The following is a 15953-nucleotide window of genomic DNA, read 5'->3' as shown; positions in this document are numbered from 1 at the left end:
GTGCTCTGCATCCTGTGGTCGGAACGCAAGCGTCGCGCCGTTGGATGGCTGACACGTGTCGAAAACCCTAAGCGGTAAAACTGGCTAAGGATAAGTTACCGCTCAAATCGCCCGAAAATGGCGCCAAGATTGGCGGAACCGTTTGAACTCTTCGAGGTTCCGGGTAGAAGTTAACCGTTAGTTCACAAGGGCAGTGATACGTCTCCGACGTATCGATAATTTCTTATGTTCCATGCCACATTATCGATGATATCTACATGTTTTATGCATACTTTATGTCATTATTATGCGTTTTCCGGAACTAACCTATTGATGAGATGTCGAAGGGCCAGTCTCGTTTTCTCGCTGTTTTTGGTTTCGTAAATCCTAGTAAGGAAATATTCTCGGAATTGGACGAAATCAACGCCCGTGGTCCTATTTTCACACGAAGCTTCCAGAAGACCGGAGGAGATACGAAGTGGGGCCACGAGGTGGTGCCACACTAAGGCGGCGCGGCCAGGCTAGGGCCCGCGCCGCCCTGTTGTGTGGGTCCCTCGTGACTCCACCGACCTTGCCCTTCCGCCTACTTAAAGCCTCCGTCGCGAAAACCCTATCACGTTGGACGAAACCAGAGAAAACCTTCCAGAGCCGCCGCCATCGCGAAGCCAAGATCTGGGGGACAGGAGTCTCTGTTCCGGCACTCCGCCGGGACGGGGAAGTGCCCCCGGAAGGCTTCTCCATCGACACCACCGCCATCTTCATCAACGCTGCTGTCTCCCATGAGGAGGGAGTAGTCCTCCATCGAGGCTCGGGGCTGTACCGGTAGCTATGTGGTTCATCTCTCTCCTATGTGCTTCAATACAATAATCTCATGAGCTGCCTTACATGATTGAGATTCATATGATGATGCTTGTAATCTAGATGTCATTATGCTAGTCAAGTGGGTTTTACTTATGTGATCTCCGGAGACTCCTTGTCCCACGTGTGTAAAGGTGACAGTGTGTGCACCGTGTGGGTCTCTTAGGCTATATTTCACAGAATACTTATTCGCTGTTATGAATGGCATAGTGAAGTGCTTATTTATATCTCTTTATGATTGCAATGTGTTTTGTATGACAATTTATCTGTGTGCTACTCTAGTGATGTTATTAAAGTAGTTATTCCTCCTGCACGGTGTAATGGTGACAGTGTGTGCATCGTGTAGAACTTGGCGTAGGCTATGATTGTGATCTCTTGTAGATTATGAAGTTAACTATTGCTATGATAGTATTGATGTGATCTATTCCTCCTTTCGTAGTGTGAAGGTGACGAGTGTGCATGCTATGTTAGTACTTGGTTTGGTTATGTTGATCTGTTATGTACTCTAAGGTTATTTAAATATGAACATTGAATATTGTGGAGCTTGTTAACTCCGGCATTGAGGGTTCGTGTAATCCTACACAGCTTAGTGGTGTTCATCATCCAACAAGAGGGTGTAGAGTCTAGCATCTATCTATTTATTCTGTTATGTGATCAATGTTGAGAGTGTCCACTAGTGAAAGTATGATCCCTAGGCCTTGTTCCTAAATATCTGCTATCGCTGCTTGTTTACTCGTTTTACCGCATTTATACTGCTCGCAATATTACTACCATCAACCGCACGCCGAGCAAGCACTTTTCCGGCACCGTACTACTCGCTCATATTCATTCATACCACTTGTATTTCACTATCTCTTCGCCGAACTAGTGCACCTATTAGGTGTGTTGGGGACACAAGAGACTTCTTGCTTTGTGGTTGCAGTGGTTGCATGAGAGGGATATCTTTGACCTCTTCCTCCCTGAGTTCGATAAACCTTGGGTGATCCACTTAAGGGAAACTTGCTGCTGTTCTACAAACCTCTGCTCTTGGAGGCCCAACACTGTCTACAAGAATAGAAGCACCCGTAGACATCAAGCTATTTTCTGGCGCCGTTGCCGGGGAGGAAAGGTAAAAGGCACTCATACTCCGGTCCCAGGTAAAGTACTTTTCTGGCGCCGTTGTGTGTGTGCTCGAAGCTATTTGCTTTAGATCCTGCAATTGCATCTTTTTGTTTCTTGTTTACACTAGTTAGGCATAATGGACAACAATGAGCTTCTTATTCTATTTCCTGATTTAAGACATGGATGGTTTGATGCGAAAATTAAAAAACCTATGGAACATATTAGTATGAACGCTTTGAACACCATTGTTGCTAATGATATGGAAAATTCTAAGCTTGGGGAAGCTGGCTTTGATGAGCATGATATTTTTAGTCCCCCAAGCATTGAGGAGAAAATTTACTTTGATGATACTTTGCCTCCTATTTATGATGATTATAATGATAGTAGTCTTTTAGTACCGCCTGTTATGGAGGATAAATTTGATTATGATTACAATATGCCTCCTATATTTGATGATGAGAATAATAATGATAGCTACTTTGTTGAATTTGCTCCCACTATTACCAATAAAATTGACTATGCTTATGTGGAGGGTAATGATACTTTTATGCATGTGAATAAAGATGTTTTATGTGATACTTATATTGTTGAGTTTGCTCATGATGCTACTGAAAGTTATTATGAGAGAGGAAAATATGGTTGTAGAAATTTTCATGTTACTAAAACACCTCTCTATATGCTGAAATTTTTGAAGTTACACTGGTTTTATCTTCCTATGCTTGTCACTTTGCTCTTCATGAACTTGTTTATTTACAAGATTCCTATGCATAGGAAGCATGTTAGACTTAAATGTGTTTTGAATTTGCTTTTTGATGCTCTCTTTTGCTTCAACTCTTATTTCTTGCGAGTACATCATTAAAACTGCTGAGCCCATCTTAATGGCTATAAAGAAAGAACTTCTTGGGAGATAACCCATGTGTTTATTTTACTACAGCAATTTTTGTTTTGTTGAGTCTTGGAAGTTGTTTACTACTGTAACAACCTCTCCTTATCATGTTTTTGTGCCAAGTAAAGTCTCTATGGTAAAGTTGATGCTAGATTTGGATTGCTGCGCAGAAACAGCATTGCTGTCTGTCACGAATTCGCGCAGAAGTCTCTGTAAAAAAATCAAAAAAATCTGAAAATTTACGTGTGTGATCCTCAGATATGTACGCAACTTTCATTAGTTTTGAGTTTTTCCGTTTGAGCAAGTTAAGTGCCCCTTCCAGGTTCGTCTTTACAGACTGTTCTGTTTTTGACAGATTCTGCCTTTTATTTCGCGTTGCCGCTTTTTGTTAAGTTGAATGAGTTTCTTTGTTTCATTAACTTTCAGAAGTTTTGTGCAATGTCCAGAAGTGTTAAGAATGATTGTGTCACCTCTGAACATGTGAATTTTTGATTGTGCACTAACCCTCTAATGAGTTTTCTTAAAGTTTGGTGTGGAGGAAGTTTTCAAGGGTCAAGAGAGGAGGATTATATACTACAATCAAGAAGAGTGAAAAGTCTAAGCTTGGGGATGCCCCCGTGGTTCATCCCTGCATATTTCAAGAAGACCCAAGCGTCTAAGCTTGGGGATGCCCAAGGCATCCCCTTCTTCATCGACAACTTATCGAGTTTCTTCTCTTGAAACTATATTTTTATTCGGTCACATCTTATGTACTTTACTTGGAGCGTCTGTTTGTTTTTGTTTTTGTTTTTGTTTGAATAAATGCTTGTGTGGGAGAGAGACACGCTCCGCTGGTTCATATGAACACATGTGTTCTTAGCTTTTAATGTTCATGGCGAAGGTTGAAACCGCTTCGTTAATTGTTATATGGTTGGAAACGGGAAATGCTACATGTAGTAATTGATAAAATGTCTTGAATAATTTGATACTTGGCAATTGTTGTGCTCATGTTTAAGCTCTTGCATCATATACTTTGCACTTATTAATGAAGAAATACATAGAGCTTGCTAAAATTTGGTTTGCATATTTGGTCTCTCTAAAGTCTAGATAATTTCTAGTATTGAGTTTTGAACAACAAGGAAGACGATGTAGAGTCTTATAATGTTTACAATATGTCTTTTATGTGAGTTTTGCTGCACCGGTTCATCCTTGTGTTTGTTTCAAATAACCTTGCTAGCCTAAACCTTGTATCGAGAGGGAATACTTCTCATGCATCCAAACCCTTGAGCCAACCACTATGCCATTTGTGTCCACCATACCTACCTACTACATGGTATTTCTCCGCCATTCCAAAGTAAATTGCTTGAGTGCTACCTTTAAATTTCCATCATTCGCCTTTGCAATATATAGCTCATGGGACAAAATAGCCTTAAAAACTATTGTGGTATTGAATATGTACTTATGCACTTTATCTCTTATTAAGTTGCTTGTTGTGCGATAACCATGTTCCTGGGGACGCCATCAACTCTTTGTTTAATATCATGTGAGTTGCTATGCATGTCCGTCTTGTCTGAAGTAAGAGAGATCTACCACTTAATGGTTAGAGCATGCATATTGTTAGAGAAGAACATTGGGCCGCTAACTAAAGCCATGAATCATGGTGGAAGTTTCAGTTTTGGACATATATCCTCAATCTCATATGAGAACACTAATTGTTGCCACATGCTTATGCATTAAAGAGGAGTCCATTATCTGTTGTCCATGTTGTCCCGGTATGGATGTCTAAGTTGAGAATAATCAAAAGCGAGAAATCCAAAATGCGAGCTTTCTCCTTAGACCTTTGTACAAGCGGCATGGAGGTACCCCTTTGTGACACTTGGTTAAAACATGTGTATTGCGATGATCCGGTAGTCCAAGCTAATTAGGACAAGGTGCGGGCACTATTAGTACACTATGCATGAGGCTTACAACTTGTAAGATATAATTTACATAACTCATATGCTTTATTACTACCGTTGAAAAAATTGTTTCATGTTTTCAAAATAAAAGCTCTAGCACAAATATAGCAATCAATGCTTTCCTCTTTGAAGGACCATTCTTTTACCTTTTATGTTGAGTCAGTTCACCTATTTCTCTCCACCTCAAGAAGCAAAAACTTGTGTGAACTGTGCATTGATTCCTACATACTTGCATATTGCACTTGTTATATTACTTTACATTGACAATATCCATGAGATATACATGTTATAAGTTGAAAGCAACCGCTGAAACTTAATCTTCCTTTATGTTGCTTCAATACCCTTTACTTTGATTTATTGCTTTATGAGTTAACTCTTATGCAAGACTTATTGATGCTTGTCTTGAAAGTACTATTCATGAAAAGTCTTTGCTTTATGATTCATTTGTTTACTCATGTCATTACAATTGTTTTGATCGTTGCATTCATTACATATGCTTACAATAGTATGATCAAGGTTATGATGGCATGTCACTTAAGAAATTATCTTTGTTATCGTTTACCTGCTCGGGACGAGCAGGAACTAAGCTTGGGGATGCTGATACGTCTCCGACGTATCGATAATTTCTTATGTTCCATGCCACATTATTGATGATATCTACATGTTTTATGCATACTTTATGTCATTATTATGCGTTTTCCGGAACTAACCTATTGATGAGATGCCGAAGGGCCAGTTCCTCGTTTTCGTTGTTTTTGGTTTCGAAATCCTAGTAAGGAAATATTCTCGGAATTGGACGAAATCAACGCCCAGGGTCCTATTTTCACACGAAGCTTCCAGAAGACCGGGGGAGATACGAAGTGGGGCCACGAGGTGGTGCCACACTAAGGCGGCGCGGCCAGGCTAGGGCCCGCGCCGCCCTGTTGTGTGGGTCCCTCGTGACTCCACCGACCTTGCCCTTCCGCCTACTTAAAGCCTCCGTCGCGAAAACCCTATCACGTTGGACGAAACCAGAGAAAACCTTCCAGAGCCGCCGCCATCGCGAAGCCAAGATCTGGGGGATAGGAGTCTCTGTTCCGGCACTCCGCCGGGACGGGGAAGTGCCCCCGGAAGGCTTCTCCATCGACACCACCGCCATCTTCATCAACGCTGCTGTCTCCCATGAGGAGGGAGTAGTTCTCCATCGAGGCTCGGGGCTGTACCGGTAGCTATGTGGTTCATCTCTCTCCTATGTGCTTCAATACAATAATCTCATGAGCTGCCTTACATGATTGAGATTCATATGATGATGCTTGTAATCTAGATGTCATTATGCTAGTCAAGTGGGTTTTACTTATGTGATCTCCGGAGACTCCTTGTCCCACGTGTGTAAAGGTGACAGTGTGTGCACCGTGTGGGTCTCTTAGGCTATATTTCACAGAATACTTATTCGCTGTTATGAATGGCATAGTGAAGTGCTTATTTATATCTCTTTATGATTGCAATGTGTTTTGTATCACAATTTATCTCGTGTGCTACTCTAGTGATGTTATTAAAGTAGTTTATTCCTCCTGCACGGTGTAATGGTGACAGTGTGTGCATCGTGTAGTACTTGGCGTAGGCTATGATTGTGATCTCTTGTAGATTATGAAGTTAACTATTGCTATGATAGTATTGATGTGATCTGTTCCTCCTTTCGTAGTGTGAAGGTGACAGTGTGCATGCTATGTTAGTACTTGGTTTGGTTATGTTGATCTGTTATGCACTCTAAGGTTATTTAAATATGAACATTGAATATTGTGGAGCTTGTTAACTCCGGCATTGAGGGTTCGTGTAATCCTACACAGTTAGTGGTGTTCATCATCCAACAAGAGGGTGTAGAGTCTAGCATCTATCTATTTATTCCGTTATGTGATCAATGTTGAGAGTGTCCACTAGTGAAAGTATGATCCCTAGGCCTTGTTCCTAAATACTGATATCGTTGCTTGTTTACTGTTTTACTGCATTTATACTGCCTGCAATATTACTACCATCAACTGCACGCCAGCAAGCACTTTTCTGGTACCGTACTACTGCTCATATTCATTCATACCACTTGTATTTCACTATCTCTTTGCCGAACTAGTGCACCTATTAGGTGTGTTGGGGACACAAGAGACTTCTTGTTTTGTGGTTGCAGGGTTGCATGAGAGGGATATCTTTGACCTCTTCCTCCCTGAGTTCGATAAACCTTGGGTGATCCACTTAAGGGAAACTTGCTGCTGTTCTACAAACCTCTGCTCTTGGAGGCCCAACACTGTCTACAATAATAGAAGCACCCGTAGACATCAGGAAGTAATCCGGAGACGCTTTGTAATAATGATGTCGATGGATGAAGTCCCGCGGGATAAAGGTATTTTCCGACCAAAAGTCGGGAAAGAAGAAAATATGAAGTTGGAGTTCTTCAAGTTCCCCCATGTTGCCGAGATTGTCGGAAGCTATAAAGTTTTAGCAAGGCGGAAACAAGAGGTGAATCTCGGAGAACTCTGGGGGCTACTGTTGTGGGTATACTTCATGGGTGTACCATCGACAGTGCCTAGATCCGGCAAGCCCGGGTGGCCCACAGACAGTGATGTGGCGTGTGGCCCATCGGGCAGCCCAGTTGCTGTTGATCATGAAGGATGAAGTCCAGTCCAGGATCAGGGAGCCGGATCCTAACCGACCTTCGGAGGAAGCCGGATCCGTGAAGGCCCATGAGGGACCCGGATCCAGTACGACGTAGATGGAAGGCGGATCCTTGACGTACACGGCAAGATATTGTACCGTAGTTAGGCAACCTGTAATCCGGCTAGGACTCTCCATGTAAACCCTAGATTCGTGCGCCTATATAAGCCGGATCCCGGGAGCCCTAGAGGCACAACCACAACTCACTGTAACAACGCGAAAGCGCCCAGATAATACCAGACAAGCAGTAGTAGGCCTTGCCATCGTGCAGGTGATCCGAAGCTGGGTAAATCGCGTACCACCGTCCAGATGACTCTCCGCCCAATGGCCCCTACTTCTTCTTCCCTCCATGAGGATCCCTTCTCTGGAGTACCGTCGAATAGGCAACAACACCTGACGCGCCTTCTGATGAAGGATACGAAGATTATGGAGGGGACGAGAACGAGCGGGTAGATGAGAATGTGTTGGACAACGAGGAAGTCGAACAACCTGCACCTGGTCGTCCATGACAACTGAACCGCAACGCTCGCCCACCTCCACGCCCGGTGCGTGATGATGATCATGTTGCTAAACTTAAATTGAATATTCCACCATTTGAGGGTAGATATAATCCTGATGCATAACTTACTTGGGAATTGGAAGTAGAGCAACACTTTGCATGTTTACGATATCTTGATCATTTGCGTGTTAGTGCTGCTACTTGTGAGTTCACAGATTTTGCATCTATTTGGCGGTCTGAGCATTGTATAGTACATCATGCTAATATTCCTACTACTTGGGTTGGTTTAAAACTTTCTATGCGTACTCGTTTTGTTCCTCCACATTGTCAACGTGATTTGCTGAAAAAATTGTCGCGATTAGAACAAGGAAAAAATTCTGTAGAAGACTACTATCAAGAATTGCAAACTGGCATGATTCACTGTGGTATTGTAGAAGATAATGAAGCTATGCTTGCACGTTTCTTTGGTGGTTTGAATAAAGAGATTCAACATTTTAGATTATAAGGAGTACAACACTATTACTCGCTTGTTTCATCTTGCTTGCAAAGCTGAACGTGTAGTGCAGGATCGTCAAGCACCATGAAGAAGAGCTAATATGATGAGGTCTAAGACCCCGTGTGTGGCCCGATCTCGCGGATTGACTTCGAAACCAAGAGGGGAGATGGGAAAACGCGAGGAACACGAAGAACACCGGTACTCACGCACGCACACCAACCCGATACACCCGATACTTACCCCGTGGCTCGATGGACCACGCCAATAGAATCACCCGGAAGAGGCACGCGGCAGAATTCCCGGTGAGAGATTGGTGTTGGAGAAGAAGAGATTGGTGAGGGAGAGAGAGTAGCTTGTACTAGAATCTCACTCAACAATATCTCAATCAACAACAAGGGTTGCCTTGATTACAGAGGGATGAAACCCTAGGGAGACAAAGCTCATCTTCATATCTAAGCTATCATCTTGTCTAACCCTAATTGGGGGAGAGGGATGAGCTATATATAGGCCCAGATCCGTCCAGGGGTAAAAGGGGCATTACAATAAAGTAGTTATGAGCATAGATGATAAATAGACGGCTGAGATGAAGTTGACTTCGATGGGACCGGCAGTGCCGGCGTGCTAGGGGCGGCAGGTGCCGGTGGGGCCGGCAGTGTCGGTCTTGCTTGGGCGGCGAGTGCCGGCCATGGCGCAGCGTGCCGGCTCGTTGGGGGCGGCAGTGCCGGCCTTGTCGTGGCCGGCGGGCTGGAGCCCTTCTCCTTCTTCTCGCTTCTTCTTCTTCTTCTTGTTCATGAGCAATGAGGCTTCTTTCCCTCCTCGGCTCCTTGACGCTCCCTTCGGGTCCTTGACGAGATTGGTACCTAATGACATATAGACATAGGCATGAGGTAGCAATCCGTCCAAGGTTATGTCGAGGTCGCCCATAGAGAGGAAGGAGTTCACCTTGACATATATGGCATGGGTTTGTGTTGTTGGTCCACTTGGGGGACTCGTTGGCCATGGTGTAGCGTCAACGATAGGCGGGGCTGCACTTGACGGTCTTGAGGTGGAGGTGTCCGAAGGCCACCCCGCATCATCTCCCCCCCCTTGGGGAAGAGTCGTCCTCGACTCTTGTTCCTCCTCACCGACGGTGTAGTCCATGACGCTTGTCCCATGTTTTGGTAGAGGGATAAAGTCGCGGTCGAAGAAGAGCTTGGGGAAAAACAACTTGCAAATGGAAAGCTTGTGCATGCCAAATTGGTGACCGGCGAACAAGAGGCTCTCAATCAAATACGAAGCATCAAGTCGTTTCTCCAAGAGGCATGTGGTAAAAATGGGAACCAAAAGAGTGTCGATGTATCCAAAATTTGGTGGGGCAAAAGTTTGTGCAAGTAAAGGTTTGCTTTGTAAAGTGTCAAAAATGTGATGTGTAGCATTGTCCCACACAAATGGAACAATCAAAAGGCAAGTAACGGCGGCAAAATTTGGGGCAAAATTGTTATATGCAATGGCAAAGCTATGGAGACTTCTAGCTTGGGAAAGTATGGTTGGCGTGAGCCAAGTATGGGTATCCTCAAGTGTCAAAGAATCCATTTCAATTGCCAAAGGTGAAATGAGAAATCCAAAGAAGAGCAACTTTATGAGGGACATGTGGCACAAGATGCATAATGTGTCTCTCACATGTATTACATGGTCCTTGAGATTCTTGGAGTGTATGATGATAACATCAAGACATACAACAACCATTGTGCCAACAAGATGTGTCAAGATATGTTGCATAAGGAGCAAAAGAGGTGACGAGGCATTGGTCCAAACCGGAAGCTCGGCAAGACAAGCCGGAAACACATGAGGGCGAAGGCGTTTGGGAACATACCCTTTGGCACGAATCCCGTGGGTTGGATCATGTATCTCATCCGTGTTGGGGTAGCTCTCAATTGCGCGTTTCGTGAGCTCATGCTCCGTAGCGGTGGAAGTTGTCATTCGGGTACCTATACACACAAAAGAGAAAACAAAAAGCGTGTGTGCATGGTAGAGGAACACATCATCCATCATGATGTTCCATGTCTTGTGCACATCACCATTAGTGTCAATCAAGATAGTATGAAATGCATGGCGATGGTGCCTATGGCAAGAAGGTGCATTCATGGCATGTGGTAACTCATGATCATCAAAAATAGAGAAGGCTATGGGGGCCATCTCATGGGCAATGAAATAAGCATTCTTGCATACCAAGCATAAGAAAGAGCAATTGTTCACAATTTTGGATGCAAGGATCATGGAATGGTGTAAACATTTGGGGCAAAGCATGTGGAACATGTTATCATTGTTGTCGACAACCCTATGTAAAGAGCAAGTGTTCATCAAGGGTGTCACAACACAAGCATGATCATAATCATTATCATTGCAAGCAAGCGGGGAAAATGTGAAGCTCTCATAGCATGTCATGGTCATGTTATCACAAACATTCACTTCCACATGATCAACAATGTTATCAAGCAAAGTATCGCATGGGAAAATGAAAGTAGCATGTGACGTAGCAAATGTATCATCAAGATCATGCATGCACTCATAAGTCATCATGTCCACTAGTGGGATCATGGCATCATCAACACTTATGTTGTTACCTTTGTAGGCCGACTCATTTGAGGTAGGTGTTGTGGAAGTAGGAGGATCCATATGGTCGACATGTCCGTCTTGGAGCAAGCATGGTGAGATATCATCATCGTCATGCACCATGTACATCGTCTCCATGAGCGGGAACTCGTCCTCCGTGGAACCTAGTGCAACATAAGAAGACACAAACGAGGGAGAGGTTAATGTGTTAGCAAAAGCGATGTCCTCCATGGACCTATCATCTACCTCTCGCAACTCACTTTGTGTATCACTCATGTCCTCCAAATGGAAGCACTCAAACTCACATATGGGGTGGAAGTCACTCAACTCACTATCACTCTCACTCAAGTGGGCTAAGTGGCTCTCATGCTCACATGGGGTTGGTACCAACTCATCAATCAAGCATGTAGGAGTAGGTTCGACTTGCTCATCTCCATGCGCCTCCGTGGTTGAAGGGAACTTCCCATGCTCAACCATCTCAACTCCATTCGCCTCCTTTGGTGAAGGGAGAATCCCAAGCTCACCATGCTCAACTCCATCGCCTCCCAAGTCATCCTCAAGCGGTGGCGCCATGGTGTTGATGAGAGCTAGGCTCGGCTCAACTTCGCCCTTGAGTTCACCTTGGCGATCTTCATCTTGAAGTGTGGGCGCTAAAGGCTTCTTGGTGGCTTGTGCTTGTAGCTTGTCGAAGTAGAGCTTCTTGGCGCTTGGCGTTGTGCATTGCCATGCCACATGACCCTTGGCCTTGCACACCTCACATAGGATATTGGGACATTCCCGTGGAGGGTGGCCTTGTTGCTTGCACTTGTAGCATCGGAGTCCATAGGCATGTGACGAGGTAGGGGCCATTGTGGTGGTGGTACAAGAGGTGGAAGTCGCCTCATGAGGAAGGTATGCGCGATGTGCACTTGCCATCCTTGGAGTGGTAGGCACCCTATCATGGTGTTTGTCGCCTTCATGTCGAGGCTCTCGTCTTCGTGCTTCATCACCATGTCTTGATGAGTGTCGTCGAAGATCCGTGGAAGGTGTTGGTCGATGGCGCTCATGAAGTGGCTTGTGGCGGCGAGGCTCATGTGGTGACGTATGTCGATGTAGACCATGAGGTGGTAGTGGTCGACGACTATCATGAGATGGTGTGAGTCGATGACGGTCCTTGCCATGCCGAGATGATGGCTCATGCGACTTGGCATGTTGCTTGCGGCGCCTTGTGGAGCTTGGAGAAGAGTGTCGATGACGCTCATGATGGGGGCGCTCTTGATGCTCCATATGGTGTACTTGAAGTCGACGATCTTGTGCATAAGCACTCTCATGGTGGCGCCTTGTGGAGCTCGTAGACGAGTGTCGATGACGATCATGATGAGGACGCTCTTGATGCTCCATATGATGAACTCGCCGTAGATGATCATGTGCATAAGCACTCTCATGGTGGCGCCTCGTGGAGCTCGAAGAAGTGTGTCGATGGCGATCATTTTGGGGACGCTCTTGATGATCCATATGATGGTGCCATCGTGGAGGTCCTCTATCTTCATATGTAGCTCCATTGGCCAAGTAGGGGTACGTGGGAGCATCGTCGTTGCTCATGGTGGAGTCGAGGAGAGGCTCCGTCACGGTGTCGATGTCGTAGGCGTGGCGTTGCTCCACCATGTCATCCATGCTTGGTGAGCCATTGTCGATGTAGAGCTCGTCGAAGTCGTCCGCAAGGTGGTGCTCCACCATGTCGTCCATGTCGATGATGCTTGAGGAGCCATGGTCGTTGTCGAGCTCCTCGATGTCGGACATGTCGATGATGCTTGCGGAGCCATAGTCGGAGTAGAGCTCCACATGTTCCTCCACATCCGCGGTGCTTGAAGAGGAATCCTCCTCGAAGTGCTCCGTGTACTCCTCCGTATCTTCATCTTCGCTATCCATGTTAGCACGATGGTATCTATATGGTGTATGTTAGTGGAAGGAGACTACCTCGCACTCTTACCAAGGTAAGATAGTATTGAGGCAATCCACCAAGCCGAAAGCAAGATCAAGTGTATCGGGAACACACGCAAAACCACACGCAAAAGCTAGCAAATATGGTGTTAGGCGAGTGTTGTGGAAAGCCAAAAGACAAATCCAAGATCGAGTATGTTGTTAAAAGTGGGTAAGGTCCAAAAAAATCAAATGTCCAAATGGTGATCACGGAAACACGGAAAAGATATGGAACACACACACGAGATGAACGGGGTTAGTGCGACCAAAAAGTGAGCGGAAAAGTGTATGAAGCCCTTAAGCAAGGGTGCTCGATGTCACACTAACACAAGAAGAGATCAAAGCTTTGGTTGCAACGAAGAGACAACAAGATTTGCACGCGGCCTCTCTTCTCGTTTTCTCTCTTTTGCTTAAAAGCTTTTCCCTCTTTTGTATTTGGTGGCACTTGCACTCTTTTGTATCTATGGTGGCGCTTTGTACACTTTGGTATGTATGATGGCACTATGCACACTTGTGCTCTTTTTGTATTTTGGCGGCTTTTTCTCGCACTATTTTAGCGTTAGCTCGCTTTTGCTATCTTGCCACACGAGTTTTGCTTAGAAGCTTTACTCCACACGACACACACCTCACAATCGGGGCCACGTGCAATGTCTCGCAACACTCGATAAGCAATGCTCGTAGGATAGATCGCAAAAGGAAGAGGGGCTACACGGTGGGGAGCAAGTTATACCTAGATGAAAAGTTAGGCGGTGTCGTAACACACAACTTGCGATGATGGCGACGATGGTGTAGTAGTTGCGGCGGAGTCCGGGGTGCCGAAGGTGTCGCCGCGGTGTTGATGTAGGCGTGGAAGCTTGTTGGACAAACCTTGCACTCCGAAACGGAAACCGAGCAAAATAAGTCAATGCCCGAAAATTTGGGTCACGACGAGCGATCGAAGGTGTCAAAATTTCGGAGTCGGAAAATTTTGGAAATGGTGTCTAAATTAGAGTCAATATGAAAAGGGATAAGCTGTGAAAGTTTGGGGTCAAACGGGCGCCGGAAAGTTGTCAAAATTTGGAGCAAAAATTGGAGTCAGAATTGGGCGAAACTTGCACAGCGTATACAGTCAGGGCCGGCACTGCCGGGGTGGGACGGGCGGCACTGCCGGAGTGCGTAGGCCGGCACTGCCGGGTCGATTCGGCCGGCACTGCCGGTGAGTGGATACTGCTGCGATTTCTTGCGCAGGCGTGGATGCTGGGCGTGGGCGCGCTTGCAAGGCAGATGCTGGATGTGCGCGCGGGGCAGGCAAGATGGCCAGTGGTGGCTTGCGCGGGCGAGGCTGCGCGGCGCGTGGCCTGTGCGTGCGAGGCGATTGGGGCGGCCGGCTGCTGCTGCTCGAGCGGAGGCGGGGCCAGGGGCGGGGCGGTGGCAGGTGGTGGTGGTGGTCTGGTTTGGGCGGGAGCTGGCGGCGTGCGCGGCGGCTTGGGCGTGCGGAGGTGGTGGGCGGCCGGGAGCAGCGTGAGCGGAGGAAGGCCAGCGGCAGTGCCGCGCGGGACGGGCCGGCAGTGCCGGTGGGCCGGAGGTGCCGGTGAAACGGGCCGGCAGTGCCGGTCAACCACGAACTGGATGAACAGGACGAACACGCAGCGGAAATATGAGGAGAAAATCGTCGATTCGGAGCAGAATACAAGGAATTGAGCTGTGAAAATTGGGGAAGATGTAGATCTACCATAGGAACATCAAATCCATGGATCAAAACCACTAAAAACGCAACAAAATCCAGATCTGACCAAAGGCAATTTAGGGCTATTTTTTGGGGATTTTTTGGAGAAAATTTTTGGGGCGAAATTGGATGGGTGGGGGGTCAAATCCGCGGAAACCAAAGGCTGCTGATACCATATGATGAGGTCTAAGACCCCGTGTGTGGCCCGATCTCGCGGATTGACTTCGAAACCAAGAGGGGAGATGGGAAAACGCGAGGAACACGAAGAACACCGGTACTCACGCACGCACACCAACCCGATACACCCGATACTTACCCCCGTGGCTCGATGGACCACGCCAATAGAATCACCCGGAAGAGGCACGCGGCAGAATTCCCGGTGAGAGATTGGTGTTGGAGAAGAAGAGATTGGTGAGGGAGAGAGAGTAGCTTGTACTAGAATCTCACTCAACAATATCTCAATCGATGATGCAGCCCGACCTTCGGTCTTCGCCACATCATATGCATCAACGCCGACACGTCACGCAAAGGTGAATCTTCTCCTTTATGCGTGCCTACAATTGCCTATGTGGAATGGTATGCTACTTCATCCTCCGTCATATGACCATGATAGGAATACATCGCCAAGTACGGAGGAAGTGGATGACGCCATGGATTCTCGAGGACTCAAGGCCGAGGTCGTGGAAGCATGGAAGAAGCTCCAGGCGCAGCTACACCGGAGTCACCGACCTCGCCCACTCACACCGGAGTCTCCGGCCCATGAAGATCAAGACCGGAGTCTCCGGCATACATACACGAGAGTCTACGAACTATGTGAAGCGCTAGCCATAAGTCACTTAGGGCCAAGGCCCATGTACCCCCTTCTATGCCTAAACTACCCCTCCTTAGTGGCTCCCTATATATAGGCTCCCACCTCCCCCTTTCATAGGTTAGAGTTGATGAACTAGAATTTGGCTCATACCTCCACCATCCCTTTGGGATTAGGGAAACCCCCTCCTTAGATTTACCCAAATCTATTGTACAAGGCACTCCTTATATGATTAGTCTCTCACACTCGTGATTCAACCACCGGTCTCTCACACGTGTGATTCTACCGATCGTATACCGATCTTCCTCTCGGGGATTCTACCGCGTGTCTCTCTCTTGAGAGATTCTATCGGGATAGTGGTTCGGGCTATCGGGAGTAAGACCGAATTGTATCGGGTTGGTGTGTGTTTGCGTGTGTTCATTGTGTTCATCGCCGTGTTCTTCGTGTTCTT

This window comes from Lolium rigidum, chromosome 3 (assembly GCF_022539505.1).
Source record: "Lolium rigidum isolate FL_2022 chromosome 3, APGP_CSIRO_Lrig_0.1, whole genome shotgun sequence".
NCBI lineage: Eukaryota > Viridiplantae > Streptophyta > Magnoliopsida > Poales > Poaceae > Lolium > Lolium rigidum.
The sequence above is the reverse complement of the archived record's forward strand: the minus strand, read 5'-3'. Positions refer to the sequence as shown.